At 36.4% G+C, this 23,111-nt stretch overlaps 1 pseudogene; it reads right to left on the bottom strand.

The window, feature by feature from the left end:
* LOC134807611 (H(+)/Cl(-) exchange transporter 3-like) overlaps positions 1 to 13,235 on the bottom strand; it is a 34,508-nt pseudogene extending 21,273 nt beyond the window's left edge.
* Between the last annotated feature and the right edge of the window lie 9,876 nt (positions 13,236 to 23,111).

Raw genomic sequence — 23,111 nt, 5'->3', positions numbered from 1 at the left:
GAGGCTGAGGCAGGAAGGAGAATGGTGTGAACCCGGGAGGCAGAGGTTGCAGTGAACCGAGATTGCGCCACTGTGTCCCAGCCTGGGCGACAGAGCAAGACTCTGTCTCAAAAAAAAAAAAAAAGAAGACATTTATGCAACCAACAAACATATGAAAAAATGCTCATCATCACTGGTCATCAGAGAAATGCAAATCAAAACCACAATGAGATACCATCTCACACCAGTTAGAATGGCATTCATTAAAATGTCAGGAAACAACAGATGCTGGAGAGGATGTGGAGAAATAGGAACGTTTTTACACTGTTGGTGGGAGTGTAAATTAGTTCAACCATTGTGGAAGACACTGTGGCGATTCCTCAAGGATGTAGAACTAGAAATGCCATTTGACCCAGCCATCCATTACTGGGTATAGACTCAAAGGATTATAAATCATTCTACTATAAAGAGACATGCACATGTATGTTTATTGCAGCACTATTCACAACAGTAAAGACTCGGAACCAACCCAAATGCCCATCAATGATAGACTGGATTAAGAAAATGTGGCACATATACACCATGGAATACTGTGCAGCCATAAAAAAGGATGAGTTCATGTCCTTTGCAGGGACATGGATGAAGCTGGAAACCATCATTCTCAGTAAACTATCACAAGAACAGAAAACCTAACACCACATGTTCTCATTCATAAGTGGGAGATGAACAAGGAGAACACATGGACACAGAGAGGCGAATATCACACACCGGGGCCTGTCATGGAGTCGGGGGCTAGGGGAGGGATAGCATTAGGAGAAATACGTAATGTAGGTGATGGGTTGATGGGTGCAGCAAACCACCACAGCACATGTATACCTATGTAACAAAACTTCATGCTCTGCACATGTACCTCAGAACTTAAGTATAATAAAAAAAAAAAAGAAAAAAAATTATGCTTCACAGGTATGCTCACGAATACAGAGAAAACAGTATGACCAAACATGAGACAATATATTAATAAAGGTTATCTCTGGGGACTAGAATTGTCAAATGCAGAAAATGAACTGTCATTTTCTACTTTGTACTTACAGGTATGCATATACGTATAAGCACACACACAATATTTTCACAGGGCCATGAATACAGCTATGAAAATAGAGAAATTCTAATGAATCCAATCATCATTTAAGTAAATAGAGCAACAAACTGTTACCAAAAGGCCCAGATTCTAGTTCCTGGACAGCTGAGTAACTTTAGATAAGTCACCTTTAAATATTAAGTATCTATCAGCATCCTTGACAACTATATGATATATTCTACAGCTTATAATAAAGATACATAAGCAAAGAAACCTTTAAATATTTTCCAAAGCACTATAAACTTTGAAAGCCTCATACATAATTTCAAATCGGTGATTTTAGCATAAGTGATTATAAATTATACCGTCAAGTTATGTTGTAATGTAGATCTTAATGCCAAAATTACCTAGAGGTTACTATTGAAAATGTAACTAATTATGTGATATAGAATATAAGGAGTGGCATTCTATACTAATGTTTAAAAAAATTTTTTTAAATAAAACGAGACTTTTTTTTATTATACGAATTTCAAGGAATGGAGCAAAATTCCCAGACTACTCTTGGAGTCTTTCTGGTTTAAACGAACTCATTCTCTTTTGTTTACAGATAAAGAAACAATTATATATGTTAAAGCCAGAGTCTGAACTTTTCATAATCACTATAAACATTCTTAGATTAGAGCAAGAGATCATTTGAAATCAACATGGGGGGTGGGATAAGGGCACAAAGAACCACGATGCCAATACTACTAACTAATTTTATTACTGCTGAGATATGAGCCAAATAAACTATAGAGTAGGGTTTTTTTCAATAATTCTAAGAGGCAGTAAGAACAAGACATGAATATAGAAGGGGCTAATATTTTAACAATGTAAGAGTACTAATAAATGTTTGTTTGCTTCTACCAGGTCCAACAGGCTCTCGCTTATCTCCCTATTTATTACATTTAAATATCTGCCTTAGAAGCCGGGAATGGTGGCTCACGCCTGTAATCCCAGCACTTTGGTAGGCTAAGGAGGACGGATTGAGCTCAGGAGTTAGAGATCAGCCTGGGCAACATGGTGAAACCCCGTCTCTACAAAAACTAGCTGGGCATGGTGGCGCACACCTGCAATCCCAGCTACTCAGGAGCCTGAAGTAGGAGGACTGCTGGAGCCTGGGAAGTAGAGGCTGAAGTGAGCTGTGATTGTGCCAATGCACTCCAGCCTGGACGACAGAGCAAAACTCTGTCTCAAGAAAAATAAAAACTGTGCCTTGAAAAGGTGTAAAACTTCTAAAAGGAGAGTAGTACACTGATTTGTGTGTTAGCAGAAGTACTCCAAGAATAAATAATTTATACCATTCTTGGCCAAGGGTTTAAAGGCCCAATCCCTGCATCATGATGCCCATGTTCATTTACATAGAACACGTACTCAAAAGCTTAACCTCAAAGCTTTAATAAAGCTCTTCTCCGCCCACCCACACCCCATCCTAACTTTATGCAGTAACTTCCACTTTGTAAGAGCTACCTGAAAGATCACACATTTTCTTGAGAAAAAGCAAATGGAGAATAAATATAACAGGAACATTTATATCTTGACATATGTGAGAATCTCTGACTCTGCTTTCCATATAATATAAAAACCGATCATTTAGAAAATGCATTTGCAGGGAAGACTCAAAAGCCTCTTATGGCTTTCTGGTAAGAGGTACAGTACTTCTGTGGTATTCTGGCCAAAAATGCATAAAATTAATCTTATAAGGAAAAATCAGATACACCCAAACTAAGGGAAATTCTGCAATATAAATGGATTGTATTCTTCAAAAATGTCAAGGCTATGAAAGATAAAGAATGACTGAGGAACTGTTCTAGATTAAAAAAGAAATGACAACTAAATGTAACATGTGTCCCAGGATTAGCTCCTAGACCAGGAAAAAAAATCTTCTTTCTTTTGTACTAAAGGACATAGTGGGACAACCGGCATATTGGAAAATGGTCTGCAGATCATGTCATAGTATGGTATCAACGTAAATGTTCTGATTTTGAAAAGTGTAGAAGTGTACATTAGCTGCATAGAAGAAAATGTCCTTTCTTGAGGGAATATGCACTGAAGTATTTAGGAGTAAAAGCACATTGTGTCTGCATTTTACTCTTCACATGGCTCAGAAAAAAATATATAGTCATACATGCCCTATATCTATATAAAATGCTACATATTATATATTATGCATATAATGGCATATATAATACTTGGAGAATAGAGTCATAATGAACAAATATGGTAAAATATTAACATTTCAGGAGTCAGGGTGATGTGTATATGGGATTCTTTGTACTATTTTTAAACTTCTGTAAGTCTGAAGTTACTTTCAGAAAAAGCCTACTATGAAATATTTTGCAAACTTCATTTTCCTCCCTACATTTCCCTTCTCTGGGTAGAGCTGAAGAAACATGGGCTACTGATCTTATTACTCTTTGTGCAAAAAATAAAAAGTGAAACTTCTATACCACTTAACAAGTATCCATAATACATCACAAGCCCCACTTAAAGAATTTCCAGGCTATGTGCAGCATGAAAATAATAAGCAAACAAAATATACATTTCTCCAACAGACTTATAAATGACGAAGTGGAAAAGTACAGACTGCTGTTCTCATTTTTATGAGGTAGAAAAAGGTACAATAGTGCAATAAATATTTACATTAAGCATGTGCCTTGCTTTCAGTGCTTTCAAATAATTACTCTGTGGAAACTACTCTTAATATCTTAATTTACAGAATGATTCAGCAATTCAAAATCTCTGAAAACCAGAAAATTTTCAAATATTTAAACATTTACTTGAGTATGTGACATTTCAAATATTTTGTCTTATAATTTGTTCTACCAAACATAGAAACCTGAGTAGTATGAAGAAAGGGAAGAAAAGGAAAATTTCTATTCTAAACTGGACAGAAGACACTGTATTTCTAATGTGATCACAGAAATGCCTACATAACTTACATGAGAAGTAATTTCAAAGGTATTATGTTTTCTAACAATAACAATGGCTTTAAAATAATCCTATTGCACTGTTTCTTTGCATATAGTTCTCTGAAACCTAGATTTGTATAAGATATAACTTACACAGGCTAAAATGAGACAAATACAAAAAAATTATATATATGTTAAAATTTTTTAAAAGCAACTGTATAAGTTATCCAATTTACCTCTCAATTTCATCTTACGTATGAATAAAGGATTATCTTTTAGGTACTGTCCCAGCATAAATTAAGGTTCTCCTCTACATAAAGTGCATCTCCTCTTTTTTCCAATAATAATATTTCAAAGGCCAGGCACAGTGGTTCACACTTGTAATCGCAGCACTTCGGGAGGCTGAGGCAGGCGGATCACTTGAGGCCAGGAGTTCAAGAAGAGCCTGGCTAACATGGTGAAACCCCAACTCTCCTAAAAATACAAAAATTAGCTGGGTGTGGTGGCACACACCAGTAGTCCCAACTACTCAGGAGGCTGAGGTGGGAGGATGGCTGGAGCCTGGGAGGTGGATGCTGCAATGAGCCAAGATCACCCCACTGCACTCCAGCCTGGGCAACAAAGTGAAACCCTGTCTACAAAAATAAATATATATATATATACATATATATATGTATATATATATGTAAGTTAATTAGGAAATGATAATATGGCTTTTCTAAAACTGATATCTCTAGGAAGCTCTACAAGACAAAGGAGGTCTTTAGGATGAAATAAAGATAGTAGTGAGACTGCAGCTTCCTTGATTATGACTTTCTTTCTCTCCTTAGTAAAAGCTCTTCTTACTGTTAGATTTTATTAACATAAAATGACAGGATTTACCCTGGACTCCCCATTTCTCAGAGAATATGCAGTTCTCACTTATCTGTGAAGACAGTAGTGGAGCTGTAGTGGAATACCTCTAGGAAAGACTGAGCAAGTTTCCTTAGTCCACACTGTTTTCCTGTCCCCTCCAAACACCTTCCCCGCACCAATTCAGTCAAAGACATCCCTTGCCATAGGAAAAGACATACACAGCAGAGCATGGAGAACACAATTTGATATTATGGCATCCTAGTTTCAAATGGAGGCTTCTGAAACCCATAGAAGAGACAAATTCTTTTTTTTTTTTTTAAGTTCTGGGATACATGTGCAGAATGTGCAGGTTTGTTACATAGGTATACACGTGCCATGGTGGTTTGCTGCACCTATCAACCCATCATCTAGGTTTTAAGCCCCGAATGCATTAGGTATTTGTCCTAATGCTCTCCCTCCCCTTCCCACCCACCCCCTGACAGGCCCCGGTGTGTGATGTTCCCCTCCCTGTGTCCATGGGCTCTCATTGTTCAACTCCCACTTATAAGTGAGAACGTGTGGTGTTTGGTTTTCTGTTCCTGTGTTAGTTTGCTCACAGTGATGGCTTTCAGCTTCATCCATGTCCCTGCAAAGAACATCTCATTCTCTTTTTTTTTTGAGACCAAGTCTCGCTCTGTCGCCGAGGCTGGAGTGCAGTGGTGCGATCTCGGCTCACTGCAACCTCCGCCTCCCGGGTTCAAGCAATTCTCCTGCCTCAGCCTCCCAGGTAGCTGGGACTACAGGCATGCACTGCCACACCCGGCTAATTTTTTATATTTTAGTAGAGACAGGGTTTCACCATGGTGGCCAGGATGGTCTCGATCTCTTGACCTTGTGATCCACCCACCTCGGCCTCCCAAAGTGCTGGGATTACAGGCGTGAGCCACCGCACCCGGCCGATCTCATTCTTTTTTATGGCTGCGTAGTATCTCATTCTTTTTTATGGCTGCGTAGTATTCCATGGTATACATGTGCCATGTTTTCTTTATCCAGTCTATCACTGATGGGCATTTGGGTTGGTTCAAAATCTTTGCTATTGTAAATAGTGCTATAATAAACATACGTATGCATGTGTCTTTATAGTAGAATGATTCATAATCCTTTGGGTATATACCCAGTAATGGGATTGCTGGGTCAAATGGCATTTCTAGTTCTAGATCCTTGAGGAACCGCCACACTCTCTTCCACAATGGTTGAACTAATTTACACTCCCACCAACAGTGTAAAAGCATTCCTATTTCTCCACAGCCTCATTCACATCTATTGTTTCCTGACTTTTTAATAATTGCCATTCTGACTGGCATGAGATGATTATCTCATTGTGGTTTTGATTTACATTTCTCTAATGATCAGTGATGATGAATACAACTTACAAGGGATGTGAAGGACCTCTTCAAGGAGAACTACAAACCACTGCTCAAGGAAACAAGAGAGGACACAAACAAATGGAAAAACATTCCATGCTCATGGATAGGAAGAATCAATATGATGAAAATGGCCATACTGCCCAAAGTAATTTATTGACAAATGAGATCTAATTAAACTAAAGAGCTTCTGCACAGCAAAAGAAACTATCATCAGAGTGAACAGGCAACCTACAGAATGGGAGAAATTTTTTGCAATCTACTCATCTGACAAAGGACTAATATCCAGAATCTACAAAGAACTTAAACAAATTTACAAGAAAAAAAACAAATAACCCCATCAAAAAGCGGGCAGATGATACAAACAGACACTTCTCAAAAGGAGACATTTATGTGGCCAACAAACATATGAAAAAACTAATTCTTAATAGCCAAAACTTCTGAATTCAAAAGATGGGTCTCTGGGTTTCAAAAAGCTTTAAGTAAACAGGCTTAGAGTTTCTGCAATAAGCCAGATGAAGAACCAATTTTATCTAACTACATGAGGATTGCTGGGGAGGGGGGAAAAGGGAATCAAGTCAACAAGAGAGTTAGAACAGTTAAACTGGTGACTGGCTTCAGGCTTTTATGTTTTCTATAAGTGAGATATAGGTAAGATCATACTAGCCACACTTTAATGTTGATTTTTTTCATTCATACTTTCTAAAAATTATTTCACATTATTAGATGCACATACACAACATTTTCAATGACTTCAGATTACTATATTTGTCATAACATACTATAATTCATTCATTCTACTTTATTTTTTTTTAGAGATGGGGTCTTGCTCTGCCTCCTAGGCTGGAATGCAGTGGTGCAATCATAGCTCACTAGCTGACTGTAGCCCTGAACCTAGGCTCAAGCAATTATCCTGCCTCAGCCTCCCAAGTAGTTGGGACTGCAGGTGAGCACCACCACACCTGGCTACATACTACAATTTAAGCAAATCTTCAGGTTGGTTTGCCATTATGAACATTATCTAACATGGGTATCTGCTTAGCCATCCTCTTTTCCAATTAATTTTTATGATTTTAAGCCTTTTTTTTATTCTCAACTTTTTCCCCAACCCAACTACCAGATATTCAATACTAATAACCAGGTATATTTCCCAACTTAAAATAATTATATTATCCATTTATTATTCTCACATTCGGGTTATTATTTATGTAATGGAACCTGATTGTTTTTGCCAGCTTGGTGTCTGCTTCCTCTTCTTCCTATAACAGAACCCAATTATTTTAAGGAAACTTCTGTCTCTCACTGCATGCAGTCCTGGTGAAGGTATCAGTCAAGGTACGTTCCCCTCCCCAGCTAAAGAAAACGCACAGACCCAAGTTAGACAAATCAAACTCTGGCTACTGGAAATGTAAATCTTGAGCACAGTGATAATCAGAACCAATTAACTTTAACAACTGAACCTTCAAGAGGACATAGGATAGTCCCTGCTACCTGAATACCCAGCTCTTGGATAAGAAAGTATGACTTGAAAGTTAGTAGCTCCCAAGTTTAAGACAAAAAAAAAAAAATCAAAAACTTTTTTGGAGGGCTGCCTACCAGATGCCAGGACTAACATTCTGCTACCTAACTGTACTATCGCCTGGCTGAAAAACAGTAACAAAAAAGACTGGAAAAAAAAAGATCACTTTTCTTCCAGGTGGCCTAGCAGAGACATTTCATGACTTTAATGCACTTTGAGGGCAGAAAGAGTCAAATTTCAGCCCTGCCTCCCATTAGTTCTGTGACCCAGCACAAGTTATTTATTAGCCTCTTTGAGTACCTTGGTTTTGTTACCCACTTCTACTAGAGTATGGTATGTGGACTGGAGACAAATTATGTAAAACATTTAATACTATGCCTGACAAATAGTAGGAAAACAATAAACACAAGCTATTATTTCTGCTCAAATATTTGGGTATTTAACATTTCATCAGGAAAGCCAGGTGTGGTGGTACACACCTGTAGTCCCAGACAATCAGGAGGCTGTGGCAGAAGGCTGTGTCATTTGAGCCCAGGAGTTCAAGGCCAGCCTGGTAAACATAGTGAGACCTCATCTCTATTAAAAAAAAAAAAAAAAACCCCAAACTTCAGCAAGCTGCATTACATTACTCATATGACTAAGTTATAATACCGCTTAACCAAAAGACTAACAATATTACAAAGAAAGAAAAAAAATCTCTGGCCAGGCACAGTGGCTAACACCTGTAGTCTCAACACTTTGGGAGGCCGAAGTGGGCAGATCCAGGCTTCGAGAGCAGCCTGGCCAATATGGCCAATATGGTGAAACCTTGTCTCTATTAAAAATACGAAAATTAGCTGGGTATATTGGCACATGCCTGTAGTCCCAGCTACTCAGGAGGCTGAGGCAGGAGAATTGCTTGAACCCGGGAGGCAGAGTTTGCAGTAAGCCGAGATTGTGCCACTGCACTCCAGCCTGAGCGACAGAGCGAGATTCCATCTCAAAAAAAAAAAAAAGTCTTACAAATTTGGACAATGAGTTCTTCTACAACTGTATATTGAGCAAAAATCTGTATTTTTAACAGATAACTTAATTCATTATTCCTGGTATGGACACAGAAACAAATTCCTAAAATGCATGGTGAATGACAAAGATTTCCATAATGAACATTTCATAATTCAGATATCACCAATACTGAAATATCTCCAGCAAGCAGGAAAAAGTATCCAATTGATGAATTAAAACTGGCTTGTAACTTTCTTGCAAAAATAACTCTACTAAGAAGACTGTTTTGCCTTGTTTTATTTTTCCAGAGACAGAGAACTTTATAAAGATCAAGCCCACCTGTGGAAATAGAAATCCATTATTTCTTAATATGTGTAATCTAAACAAAAAGACTTAAATTTACCTGTAGGAAAATCATTTAAAATTATTCATCATTCTTTTTCCAATTGAGTGACAGCAGTTAAAAAGAAAAAAAAGTATTCATTATTCTTTAAAGAAATATTTTTCTAGTGAGGAAAGAATAGTCTGAACAAATGATGCTGGGACAACTGGGTATCCACATGCAAAAGAATGAAACTGTACCCCTACCCCACACCATATATGAAAATTAACTCAAAATGAATCCTAGATCTAAAGAGCTAAAACTACAAAGTACAGGAGTAAATCTCTGTGATCTTGAGTTAGGCATTAGTTTTTTAGATATGACACCAAAGCACAAGAGACAAAAGAAAAAAATAGATAAACTGGACTACATCAGAATTAAAATAATCTTTCCCATGCAGAGGCCACTGTTATCTAGCTCATGTCTAATAATAACAGTAAGGACAACTCATTTTAATTAAGTAACTTAATGTGTGCCAGACATTGTTCTCAGGACATTACATGTATTAGTTCATATAATCCTCACAACAACACAATGAGACAGGTATTATTATCTCTGCTTTCTAAATTTGGAAAACAAAGTGTATTAGTTCATATAATGTATTAGTTCATATAATCCTCACAACAACACAATGAAACAGGTATTATTATCTCTGCTTTCTAAATTTGGAAAACAAAGTGCAGAGAGTTAAAGCAAGCCCAAGGTCACACAGCTAGCAAGTAGTAGAACAGTGATTCAAACTCTAGCACTGTGATTCTCAAGTCACTTCTCACCACTATGCATTAGTGCCTAAAAAATAATTTCATTGTTGATTTACATGTATACTTTAAGAAATGTGGACAACCTTCTCTCAGAGTAGGTTAAGAACAATTACGTGATGCCTTCTCCCAAACACATATGTATATGCACTTAGCCTGTGGACAATGAATTCAATCCTACCCTTAACCATCACCATCCCTCTTTGCCTTTGGTTCCAGTCCACTTGTTCCTGTATTACTTAAAATGCTGCAATAGAAAACTGCAGAAGTGGTGAGCACTGCTTTGCTCCCGGCACTCACATCCTTATGCTTTGGCACAAGTTTATGATAAGAGTGCATCCCCATTCTCACCCTCAGTTGTTCCAGGCAACTTATGCCACAAGAAGCGTACCTTTACCCCAGCTGTACATACAAACTCGTTTTCAAACTTCCTTTTTAGCTTTTGAAATGTTTTTCAAAAAAAAATTGAAAAACGTTTCTCACTGACATAGTATATAGATATGTACTTAAATAAAACCAAAGTTTAGTAAACAATATTTACTACTTGGTATATACTGATATTTTACTTTGTTTTTTTAATTTTTCCTTTTAAAATACTGGTCACAATTCAATTGGTTTCATGATCAACATGTTAAAACTTGAAGTTTGACAAACACTGAACTAGAAAAATACAGGCATTAATAAAATTGTCTGTTTTCCCATAAATACAAATATAAATTTACCCAGAAGCTTTTCACATATATTTGCTGAACTGAACTTAATTAAAAAAAAAACACACACAACCTTAGTTGCTGCACCTTAAACTGAGCTTATTAGTAAATATCACAGTGATATTTGAAGGAGCCTAAGTTTTTCTCAAAGGGGTGCATCCAAATAAGAGTTTTACATAAAAAATGATGCATACAGTTATTTAATAAGAGTTACTAATTACCTCTGTGGTCAATCTCCAAAGATGTGAAATAGTGATCCTTGTCATTTAAGTTCATAACGCAGATTACTGTTACATAAGACACACACAAAACCTATGAACCTTTTTTAAAAAAAATTATGGAAGGAAGAAGGCAGAAATCCAAAATACTACATACTCCCTCACAAGCTAATTGCTTCTGTATGTTAAGAGCAGGAAGTCTAGCCCCCAATTTTTTTTTTCTCCCTCCATGACCTTACTGATAAGAAGTGGCCATCCCGGTAATGGAGGGGAAAGTAAATGTTATAGATTGATAGCAGAAATTCCAGAATGTCGGCGGACTCCAAATCCAAGATTAAAAAGGTAATGGCAAGAATAGTGCTTCACATTTAGCAGGTGGTCAATTAAATCTCTACTGGGTAAATGAATTGTATAAAAGAAGCATACGCTATTAAAATTTGTTCAGCCATTCAGTCATATTTAGCTGTCTAAACTGCAAAGACTTGTAAGTTAGTACCAAATCCCAAAGAAGTTTACCAAAGTTACACAATCAGGCAGCAGCAATGCTAAGCCCATTACTCAGTTCGCTGTTTTCTTTTCTGTTCTGTTGCCACCTCAAAATAAAAAAACACATCCTTCGTTAGAGATGATAAAGTGGATATTAAGACATCTATGTAATTGGAAACAAGTTCCACATTCAATTATTACCTCTGCATATAAGATAAGCTGTATAGTACATGAATAAAAAGATTTATTAAATTTGCTAAATTTCATATTTAATAAATTTAAATTTTTATTAGAGAAATCAGAGTAAATCCATTTTATTACCTAATTAAAGTTGTAAAGGGCTACAAAGAAACTAGAAATTAAACATGTGTCAATTTAAAAACAAGAAACAAAACCTTAAAGTACAATTTAAGCTACCAGTCTCCTGCATAAACACAAGGCAGAGACCTCGATGCTGGGAAAATAGCCAAAATTACAAACTTAATCAATGTGGCAGGAAATCTGTTCACACTTTGAAATCTTGATACAAAGCATTTCTGACAAGCCATGAGATGGCATAAAATTAAATTATAATTATAATCGTAAGTTCTTCTATTTCCTATGTTCTTACGATGGTTAGAACTTACGATTATAACCATACTGAAGTATCAGTTATTTTTAGAAAATCAAGCTAAAGGTAGTAATATGAACCAGATTTTATTGAAGATTTGAAATTCAAATACTGTGGGCAAAATACGTTTAAAAATAGGCTTTGTTTTACACTATTGTTGTAGAAACAAGGAGTTTTTGACACCGCATAAAGAATCTTTAGTTGTTCCTTTAATTTACAGACACTTAGATGAAATAATTTTTAAGAAGAAGTTTAATTTTCTAGTTGGATAAAATATTAGTGCTAATAAAAGTATAATAAGGATCTGAATCCTAAAATCACTTATAAAGAGCCTACAGAATGTCCCTCTGGCAATAAGAATATCACATAACACCTAGATTTTCAAATAATGTGCAAAAAATGCTAACTACTGATACTTTTCAGAGGGAAGAAAAAGGAAAAACATCTATTATAATAGAAAACAAAAAAGCTTTATTTAGATACATTGCTGATCTAATGAATGTCAAGAAATAATTTCAGGAGAAACTTGAAAAAATAAGACCCCAAACTTTTATTTCAATGGCAAAGCTACACTTTTTGTGGTTTAAGCCCATCGTCAGTCCTCTAGGATCTGGCACTCTTCTAACATCCACCTTTCTACACTACCCCCTCTACTGACTCACAACAAAACTGCCTTTGTTGTATCAAATTAACCCAAGAACAACATACTAGGCATTTCCTCCCATCACAGCATTTACTCATTTTATTATATGCATCAGGAATGCCCTATCGAGTTCCCTCGTGTATGTGAAAACAGTCTACTTTGATAACACTTGTCAAAAGGAGACTCATCTCCTCTCCCCCTAAGAACTTTGGGACTTTAGGGGAAGAAGAGATTTCTATCATTTCTCTCATTCACTAGAAGTTTACGAACTTCCTCAGGATTTTGTTTCTTTGTTTTAAACTTCTTATGCCTCTACCAGACTTAAAACGCAAGTTCAAGACTTAAAACACAGTTATTATGAAGATACTTGTAGTGAGAAGCAGTTTAGCCTCATGATTAGAGTATGAGCCAAGTATCTGGATGGAATTCTGACTTTTCCTTAACATTTCCTCCCCTCAGTCTTGTCAACTGGAAAATGGGGATTATAACAGTGCCTACTTCATCAACTTGTGATGAGGATTTAAATGATTTCATACATGTAAAGCGCTTAGAACAAGCCAGGCACAATAGCTCACACGTGTAATCTCAGCTACTCGGGAGGCCGAGGCAGGAGGGCCGCTTGAGCCCGGGAGTTGGAGACCAGCCTGGGCAACATAGTGAGACTCTCTCTAAATAAAAATTTTTGCCTTTTAAACTAGCCAGATGTGGTGTTGCATGCCTGCAGTCCCAGGTACCTGGGACAGTGAGACGGGAGGATCTAAGCCCAGTAGTTCAAGGCTACAGTTTGCTACGATCACTCTACTCTTTCACCCAGGCTGGAGTGCAGTAAAACAAAAAAACCACTTAGAACAGTATCTATCTAACAGGAAATTCTAATAAATATTAGTTATTATTAATATTACTATTTTTATCATAATTCTCCACAGCACCTAGTAGTGCTATATATATATATATGTATATATGCTCACTTTGAATGAAACAACATTTAAATAATTTTTAAAGGCCCCTCATGGAGTAAATGGAGGCTCAGGCCCAAAAGATCAAATCCATTATAAAGGGTTGGTACAAGAAAGAAATTTGACCTCCAAAACTACTTAAACATCTTGAACAAATTAAGAAGAAAGTCAAAGTGTAAAACTAACAGTCCAAATAAGCCAAGTATTTTTTCCTGATAAAAAAGGAAGAGACATTTTGAGAGAGCTTCACTGTTTCTATACAGGAAATCTACCCCTAAAGATGGCTATTTCTGAAATGTCATCTTAATTTCTAATCTATCAATAGGATATCAAACTGATTCTATTTTGAATCTACTTATACTTCTAGATTTGACATTATTTACTTAAGTAGGAAGCTTCACTATTTACCATCTCACCTTGAAAAGCAGTATTAAATTCAATTTACCCAACAAAGGTAATCCCTGGCTATAGCACTCAGGGATTTAGTATACAGATCCATGTTTACTTTACTGATATCCTTCACAATTTTATACTTTATCTGCCTCTTCACTATCAGCCTGAAGATCAATTTTAATCATTATAGTTTTGTTCTTCCTCACAGGGAAGCTGATTCTGTTTTTTTTTCGATTTGTTAGCTTCCTGTCTCCATCAGTTCCTTTGTGTTGACCCATGGCTACAATGGGTCATAAATTATGGAAAACAAGTAACATCTTACGCATAGACACTAGGATACTACAGTATGTTTGAGGAAATACAGTACAGTCAAGCAAGCCCAATAACTGCCTTATCTCTTCTACAAATACACAATGTTACTTTCAAATAACAATGGCTTATATTAATAGATTAGTTCTCATCAAGGGATAAAGAACCTATCTGAGTTGCCAAGAGTAGGACTGATTTAGATCCTAAGCAAGATTCTTAAAGGATTATTTATGAAAGTATAATAGAAATAGAAAGCTTATGTTTTGGTAATATCAGTAACCATGCCTACTCTCACATAAGTTTTGGCTTATTTCTTATTATTTGCATATTTTACACTGAGACAGTCCATAAGTAAGTTCTGTCAAAGACTGTCAAGCTTCACACAAAGAATTTAAATTTCTGAAGCCCAGGTATTCTAGTTTATCATCATTAACAACCAAATGTTGTAATAGCATGGGGAAAACATAGTCTGTCCTGTTTTACAGTTTAATTACTAATTAGCAAATAATGTGACATTTGAACACTCACTATTCATTCACCTTGCTTCCTGTTTAAAGAAATCATTACCAAAAAACTGATGATGAGAACACAGGAAATAGAAGAACTTAGGATTATAACATTAAGAAAAGAAAAAGCTCTCAGTGGTGTGATTATGAGAAATTATTTTCTCCTTTATGCGTTTAGATATTTCTTCCAAACGGAATGCTCAGTAAGCCTTAGAAGTTTGAGGTATTTACCTATTCTGTGTGTGGTGACCATGGCAAATGTCTGCAGGTTCCTTTGGGAAGGTTAAGCAAAGTAGTCTCCATATGCATTTGTGATGTTTTTGAAATTTTCTTTCTCAAGTGTACCTGCCTCCTTTTCAAAGGACTCTGGGTCTAGGAAGTGACTCAGTCTAAAAATGGGAAGAACAGTCACAATTCTCTACATATTGACTCAATTCAGGCAAAAGCTTGAAGTCAATCAGGCCCAAATGTTTTCATATATACCAGCAATCTGGGTGAACTCCCTTTCAATTTCAATCTTTAGTACTCCATGATCAAACAGTCCCATTAAAATACCCCAGCAATAACAAAACAAAGTAAGACAAAAATATCGTATTTCACCCCTAAATATTTTATCATGCCATCCTAAAAACAAAGGTCATTATAATACCACTACCACATCTAAAAAAATTAACAAATTAGTATCATCTAATACCTAGTTAATATCAGTGTATCTCCTCCTTATCCCCAAAATATCTTCTTACGATTGATTTATTACATTATATTATATTATGTTATGTCATAATATAGTACACATTACATTAAAATACATTAAATAGACTTCTGGTTTCAGCCCAGAGATGTAGAGAGCTGAAAAAAAAGCATCGCTCACACCTTTACAACAAGAAAAAAGCTGCACAAAGCGGAAAGTAACAGCTTTTCTTGATCTCATCCATCAACTGAGATCACAGGGCAGACAAGTCATCTGCAATCTGGGAAGGAGAAATAAGATGGCAGCATTCACCAACGTGGGGCCGATGCCCCTCAAAGCCACATAATCAGTAAGAAGTTCCAACTCGAAACTCTAAGAATAAAATAAGCATCTATCAGCCCATGCTAATGTAAATCAAGGATAGAATAAATAAATAAATGAAAGAAAAGGGACAGCTCTTCCCTATAAAAGAATTCTCATTAATAAATGCAGAAGGAATGAAAGTCATAGAAAATAACCCTTAGGACACCACAGTAATAACCGTGGCAAGATTCACAGATGAACGCTAAAATTATGGGCAAAACATTACAGAGAAACAGAATATTTACATAGCCTCAAAGTATCTTGCCCAAATATGTATTATTTTTAAAATAAGTACACAGATTCTTTGATAATCCACCCTTGGAGATGGAGCTTAATTCTTTTCCCCTTGAGAATGGGCTGCGCTTAGTGACTTGCCCCTCAAGAATAAACTATAGAAAAGGTAACGTAATAACTACACGATGGAGAAACCTGGAAGACACCACCTTATCCAAATGATCACATTTAACAGCACCAGTAAAAAGTCGCATTGATGTCAGGTAGCCTTTGATATAATGTGATGAAAAAAATACTTCACCTCAGTGGTATCTTTCCCCAAAACCTGTAACTCCAAGCTCATCATGAGAAATCATCAGAAACCCAAACTGAGGGACATTCTGCAAAATACCTAATACTCTTCGAAAATGTCAAAGTCATTAAGAAAAGGTAAAACTATGAAACTGTCATAGATTACAGGAGAGAAAGAAGACATATAACTAAAGGCAGTGTAGTATCCTGGACTCATTCCTGGAAGAGAAAAAGGGCATTGATTGTAGAATGATTGGTGATATCCAAATAAAGTGTGTAACTTAGCTAATAGCATTGCACCAAAGTTAATTTCCTAGGTTTAGTAACTTTATCACGGTTATGTAAAATGTTCAAATTAAGGGAAAGTGGGTACGGGGTATGCAGGAACTCTGTATTGTCTTTACAACTCTTCTGTAATCTAAAATTATTTCAAACTGAAGGCTTAAATTATATATATTAACATTATGTATGTTCATATAAGTAGCTGTTGATCTGTATCACTATTTATCTTATCTAATTATCTAACTAGACCTAGAGTGAGAGAGAAACAGAGAGAGAATTCATTTGGATGTATACATTCCAATGTGAGTCTTAAACCAATCCTTCTGATTAATAGAATGACTTCACAACTCCATTTAGTAAGGCTCAGGGCATTTCCTTTTTGCTAAAGAAAAAGAACTTGATCACAAAATTCTCCTATGAGAAGGGTAATAGAGAACTTCTCTTTCATTTTCTCATTGAATTCTGCTGTGGTCAGAGAACATATCCTTTACCATTTCAATCTTTTGAAGTTTATAAAAGCATTTTATCATACTGGTGGGGAATGTTCCCGCATGCATTTGCAAAGAACGTGTTCTGAAGTTGTTGGGTGGAATGTGCTATAAGTGACAATTTCATCAAGGAATTTGATAGATGATTAGATCATCCAAGTCTTGTCTTTTTGCCTATTGGTTCTATCAACTACCAAGAAAGGGGTGTTAAAGTCTTTAAGATGATTGTAGATTTGCTTGTTTCTCCCTCTAGTTCTGTCAATTTTTGCTTCATGTATTTTGGATCTCTGTTATTAGGTGCATACACATTATAATTGTTTTGTCTTTATGATGTATTGACCCTTTTATTAAATATCACAAATGGTCTCTGTCTCTGGTGAATCCTTATAATTAGGGCTACTTTGACATTAACATTGCCACTCAAGCTTTCTCATCCTTATTATTTGTATGGTATATCTTTTCCCATCTCTTTTTCAATTGCAATATATGTTTCACTATACTTAAAATATATCTCTTTAGAGAGCATATAGTTGGATCTTGCTTTTTTATAAAATCTGACAATTACTGCTTTTCAAGTGGAGTATTCAGTCTATTTATATTTAATCAATATGATTGTGGTTTAGTCTACCATCTTGCCATTTGTTTTAAACAATTGTCTTTTAATAAAATTAAGAAAAAAATTGTAGTATTTTGTATTTATCCACATAATTACCATTGCAAAGTGCTCTTTATTCTTTTCTATGGATTTGGTTTTCCATCTGGTATTATTTCTTTGTAACTTCAACCAAATCCTAAAGGATTTCTCACAGTTAAAGCTTACTGGTGATGAATGCTCTCAACTTTCATTTATGCTAATGTATCTTTATTCCACTTTCACTTTTGAAGGGTATATTCTCTAAATATAGAATGCTGGGTGGATATGTATTTTGAGGAGGTTTGTTTGTTTGTTTGTTTAGCACTTTACCAATACAGTTCCATTGTCTTCTCCCCTCCATCACTTCCATTTAGAAATTACCATAATTTGTATCATTGGTCCCCTCTATGCAAAGTATTTTTTCTTTACCTGCTTTTAAGATTTTTCTCTTTATCTTTGGTTTTCAGCAATTTGATTGCAATGTGCTTAGCTAGTGGGGTTTTTTGTAATCATCTTGTTTGAGTATGCGGAACTTAGGTATGTAAAGATTACATCTGTTACCAACTTTGAAAAATTTCAACCATTGTTTCTTCAAATATTTTTCCACTCCACTCCCTGCCTCTCTTCTCTTCTCTCTTCTCTTCTTTCTCTCTGTCTTTTTCTCTCTCTCCCTCTCCCGCTCCCTCCCCAGTGAAGGAATCCCCAAATGGCACCCCATAATCTCCCTGTAGTCTAGTACCCTGCTGCGTAAATTCTGGGCACTTGAGCAGTCTTGAACTCTCACCTCTGCCTGCTCAGCTCAGAAAAATCACCATAATGTGCTTGACCCCATCAGCCTATACTGGAGTCAGGCAGAAAGATGAGGGCAAACATAGTTCCCATCCTGTATTAGTCCGTTCTCACATTGCTATAAAGAACTACCTGGAGCTGAGTAGCTTATAAACAAAAGAAGTTTAATTGACTCACATTTCTGCAGGCTGTACAGGAGCCATGGCTGGGGAGGCCTCAGGGAACTTATAATCATGACAAGGCAAAGGGGAAGCAAGCACATCTTCACATGGCAACAGGAGAGAGAGAGAGCAAAGGGGAGTGCCACGCACTTTTAAACCATCAGATCTTGTGAGAACTTACACACTACCATGAGAACAGCAAGGGGGAAATCCACCCACATGATCCAATTACCTCCCACCAGGTCCTTCCCCCAACATTGAGAATTACAATTCAACATGAGATTTGGGTGGGGACACAGAACTGAACCACATCATAACCCTTGTGTTTCCCTTCTCCCAAGCATCACAGTCCTGCACTGTCTATTGTTCAAAGCTTACAAAGAGATGATGCCCCATATATTTGTCCAGTTTTACAGTTGTTTCTGATAGGAGGAAAAGTCTGGTATGAGTTACTCCATCATGGTCAGAAGCAGAAGGACATCCTTCTCACAGTGTTAATAATAATAGTTAAGTCAAGACATAACGCAATTGCCCACGAATAGTAAAGCAGTTAAATTATAATTGTATCATGGAAAACTAAGGAAAATTAAAGATTATATTTCATGGGGGAAAATGATGCAGAAATATCTGAGTCACCTATTTCAAATTTTAAAGGTAGATTACAAAATGGACGTTTGTTAGTGAGGACACTAAGCATTAGCCAGGTGAAAAAAAAAAATAGCCAGAGAGCTATTTTGGTCAGAGGAAACACTGGCAAAGAAGCACTCACTATTGGACTATTTGGAGAACTGCAAAGAATTCAACTGAGCTAAAGCAATGGATACAGTGAGTGTTTAACAGGACCTGAGGTGGGAGAGATTAGCAGAAATAAGATCAAGCAGGACCTTGTGGGTGTGCTAAAAAAATGTCTCTCCTTAATTATTCAGCCTTGAAAAGGAAGGAAATTCTGACACATACTAAAACATGGATGAGCCTTGAGGACATTATGCTAAGTGAAATAAGCCAGTCACAAAAAGACAAATACTATATGGTTCCACTTATATGAGTTTAACCTAGAGCAGTTAAACTCATAGAGACAGAAATAGAATGTTGGTTGCCAGGGGCTGGAGGGTTAGGGGAATGGGAGGTTGTTGTTTAATTGACATACAATTTTAGTTTTGCAAGATGAAATGAGTTCTGGAGATTGGTTACACAACCGTGTGGATGTAATTAACACTACTGAACCACATATTTTTAAACTGTTAAGATGAAAAATTTTATGTTATGTGTATTGTAGCGCAATTAAACATTTTTTAATTGAAAAACAATTTTTCTATCTGAAGACAATGATTGCTAAAGATGATTGTTAAACAGAGTGACATAATCACATTTTAGTTTAAGAGAGGGTGCCTAGCTGGGGAGATAGATTAGAGGTTGATAGGCAAGGAGGACCTGTAGAAGGCACTTGAGCTACTCAAAGTGAGAAATGATGAGAATCTGGACCAAGGGAGAGCAGGGAATAAGGGGAGAGACAGTAAAGAGACAGCCATTTAAGAGGTAGACTTGACAGATTTCAACAATCAATTGGGGAAGCAGGGGAGAGAAAGAAAGAGAAACCTCAGAGAACAACCAGAATTCCAAGCTGGGAACTCAGGGCGTGGGAACATTGAACCAAGAGGAGATAATGTGAAAAAGACCAAGTTTGGGAGATCAAATTCAACCTAGACATATTGCGGATAAGGAGCAGGGATGTTCAGTTTATGTCAAATGCAAACTTAAAATTGTTTTGGCTCTAAACATTACCTTCAATAGACATTACCATCAATAAAATTGAAGAGAAGGTGTTGAGTAATATAGTTGTAAGTATGCAGTCTTTAAAATTCAATTGAATTATCAATAAAATCAAAGGGATACAAATCTTTCAAATTTGATGAAAGTTTTTCTGAGTCAGGCTTGGACCAAGATATATTTTATTTCCATGGATTACTGGATATCATAGGCTATTAAAAGTTTCTAATACTGTGGTAGTCGAACAGGCTCCATTGACCCTTAAGTGCTCCAGGACCCTAAAAGAGAAGTTCTAGAAGCTGTTTCAAAGGCCACATAAAAACATTAAGATGAGCCTTCAAAGCACGTATATGTTTACACAACAAAAAAAAGGACCAGGTATTTATTATTCCTCAATATTCTAAATGGTGGGGTTTTGAAAAATATATTCCAGTATTAACTTCAATGATAATGGAGTTTTTTTAATATGGCATGACCACAGTAGGCCCTATTTGGTTTTGTTGGCCCTCAGGGCAATTAAAACCCATCACTTTAAGCAGTAGGTCCCAAATTAGTTTTATAGGTATTAACAATGGCAAAATTAGAAGATACATATGAGCAAAAGGAAGAAAATGAAAATCACTACTTGTAAATATCTTTTTATATCAATAAAAGTTATTCTACAACATTTTCTGCTCTCCATTTAAGCCATTAAATTTTCCCTAAATATGATTGATAGGTAGAATATAATGTTTTAAAGGTCAGTGGAATCACAGCTACAACACCGTAAATTGCTGATTATAGTATCTGCCAAAGTAGATGCTTTTAAAAGCAAAAATAAAATTCATAGAAAGACACTTTACTGTACAGTACCAAATTAAGAAGTTTTAATGATCTTCTCTTAGGGTCTTCGCAAAGGCCACATTTGCACAATTTCTCCTACTCCCATTGACTCCACCCCCAACCCAGGAAATCCTATATCAGAGAAGTGTCACTAAGGAATTAAGGGAAAAAAATTTTTTTAATTTATGGCAAACAGCTACGTGCTGTTATTATACTCAATCAGATAATTATATCTCAGTTGCTTACACAAGTTTAGTCCCAAACAAACATATGTTGACTGATAAGTGAATAGCTGAGGAAGTCGAGAAGGAAAACCATGACCTGCTTTTGCTGCACAGCTTGAAAAATTCAAGTGAAAGGAGAAGAAAGAGTATTGTTTCAGTATTTCTCTTTCATACCACGGCGGAAAGTCAGTACATGGGAGGCTATATGTATGCACTCCCTTTTGATCTTTAAAATAAATATTGTTTTTTCTTAATTCCAAGAAAACGATTATTATCTACAGGAAAAAGTTTGCTAATAATTGAAGGCAAGATAAGGCATATCGATAAGGGAAACTTATGGCAATGGTGGTGACTCTTACACAAGTGTGTCTTGGAAGTACATGCTCTGTTGCACAATATACGGCAAGCTCTCCAAGCCACTTACAGCCATCTTGAGTGGAGTGGAAGGAGGTTCATGATACTCTGCACGGGTATCCATAAACTGGACATACACAATCCTCAAATAACACAAACTCATAAACCTTATGTTTGGAAGTGTTCTCACAATTTAATCTTTTCAATCTACCCAACTGAGGGAATCCCCTTAATACAATGCCTAGGAGTTGGTATTCATAGAAGTCTCTGGCAGAAAAAAAAAATGTATGAAAGAGTTAGCAGGGTGGAAAGAAGATTTCGAGAGCTTAGAGTAAAGCTTCTCCCCCATTTTCCCTGAGGAAACCAAGAAAGTTTATAAAAATGAGGTTGGAGAAAGATTTTAAAGAAAATTAGAAAATCATTTAGCCTTGAGAAAAGACAATGATAGTGAACTTCAAGATAATGTTTTTCTCTCAGGGTATGACCAATTTTTAAAATATCCACGAGGGTCACAAAAGGAAACATTTTAAATCATAAACCATTTCATTCTCCTTTTCATTCTATTTAAATTATAAAGCACAGAAATGTCCTGAAAAGGAAAAGTTAAATGCCACAGTGGGCTTCTGAGGGAATGTGGCTAAACTCATTCTTTGGAGATATTTGAAAACTGGATTGACTTAAGTGTAGCCCAGGGTCGGGCATGGTGGCTCATGCCTGTAATCCCAGCACTTTAGGAGGCTGAGGTGGGTGGATCACATGAGGTCAGGAGTTCAAGACCAGCCTGGGCAAAATGATGAAACTTGTCTCTACTAAAAATACAAAAATTAGCCAGGTGTGGTGGCGAACACCTGTAATCCCAGCTGCTCAGGTGCTGAGGCATGAGAATTGCTTGAACCTGGGAGGTGGAGGTTTCAGTAAGCCAAGATTACACCACTGCACTCCAGCCTGGGTGACAGAACGAGACTGTCTCCAAAAAAAGAAAGAAGGAAAGAAAAGAAGAAAGAAGAGTAACACAGGATAATTCCACTTATGAATGACGAAAATAAGGTGTTAAGTGTAGCCCAAAGACGAGAATGGCTGGATGACCTCTTGAAGACCCCAGTACTGTGGTATCAAATGCACTGCCTCGGTGTTCTCTGGTATCTTTCATATGCCTAAGGAAGAATCCAGGAAGTTCATTGACTATGGAGGTCAAAGTTAAGGAGTCCCAGAATTCTGCAGCATTGCCAAGAACCTCGGAGATTATTAATGATTTTTTAGGATGAGTGAGC

Source organism: Pan troglodytes, chromosome 11, assembly GCF_028858775.2.
Source record: "Pan troglodytes isolate AG18354 chromosome 11, NHGRI_mPanTro3-v2.0_pri, whole genome shotgun sequence".
Lineage (NCBI taxonomy): Eukaryota > Metazoa > Chordata > Mammalia > Primates > Hominidae > Pan > Pan troglodytes.
Note: the sequence above shows the minus strand (reverse complement) of the source record. Positions and strands in the feature narration are given on the sequence as shown.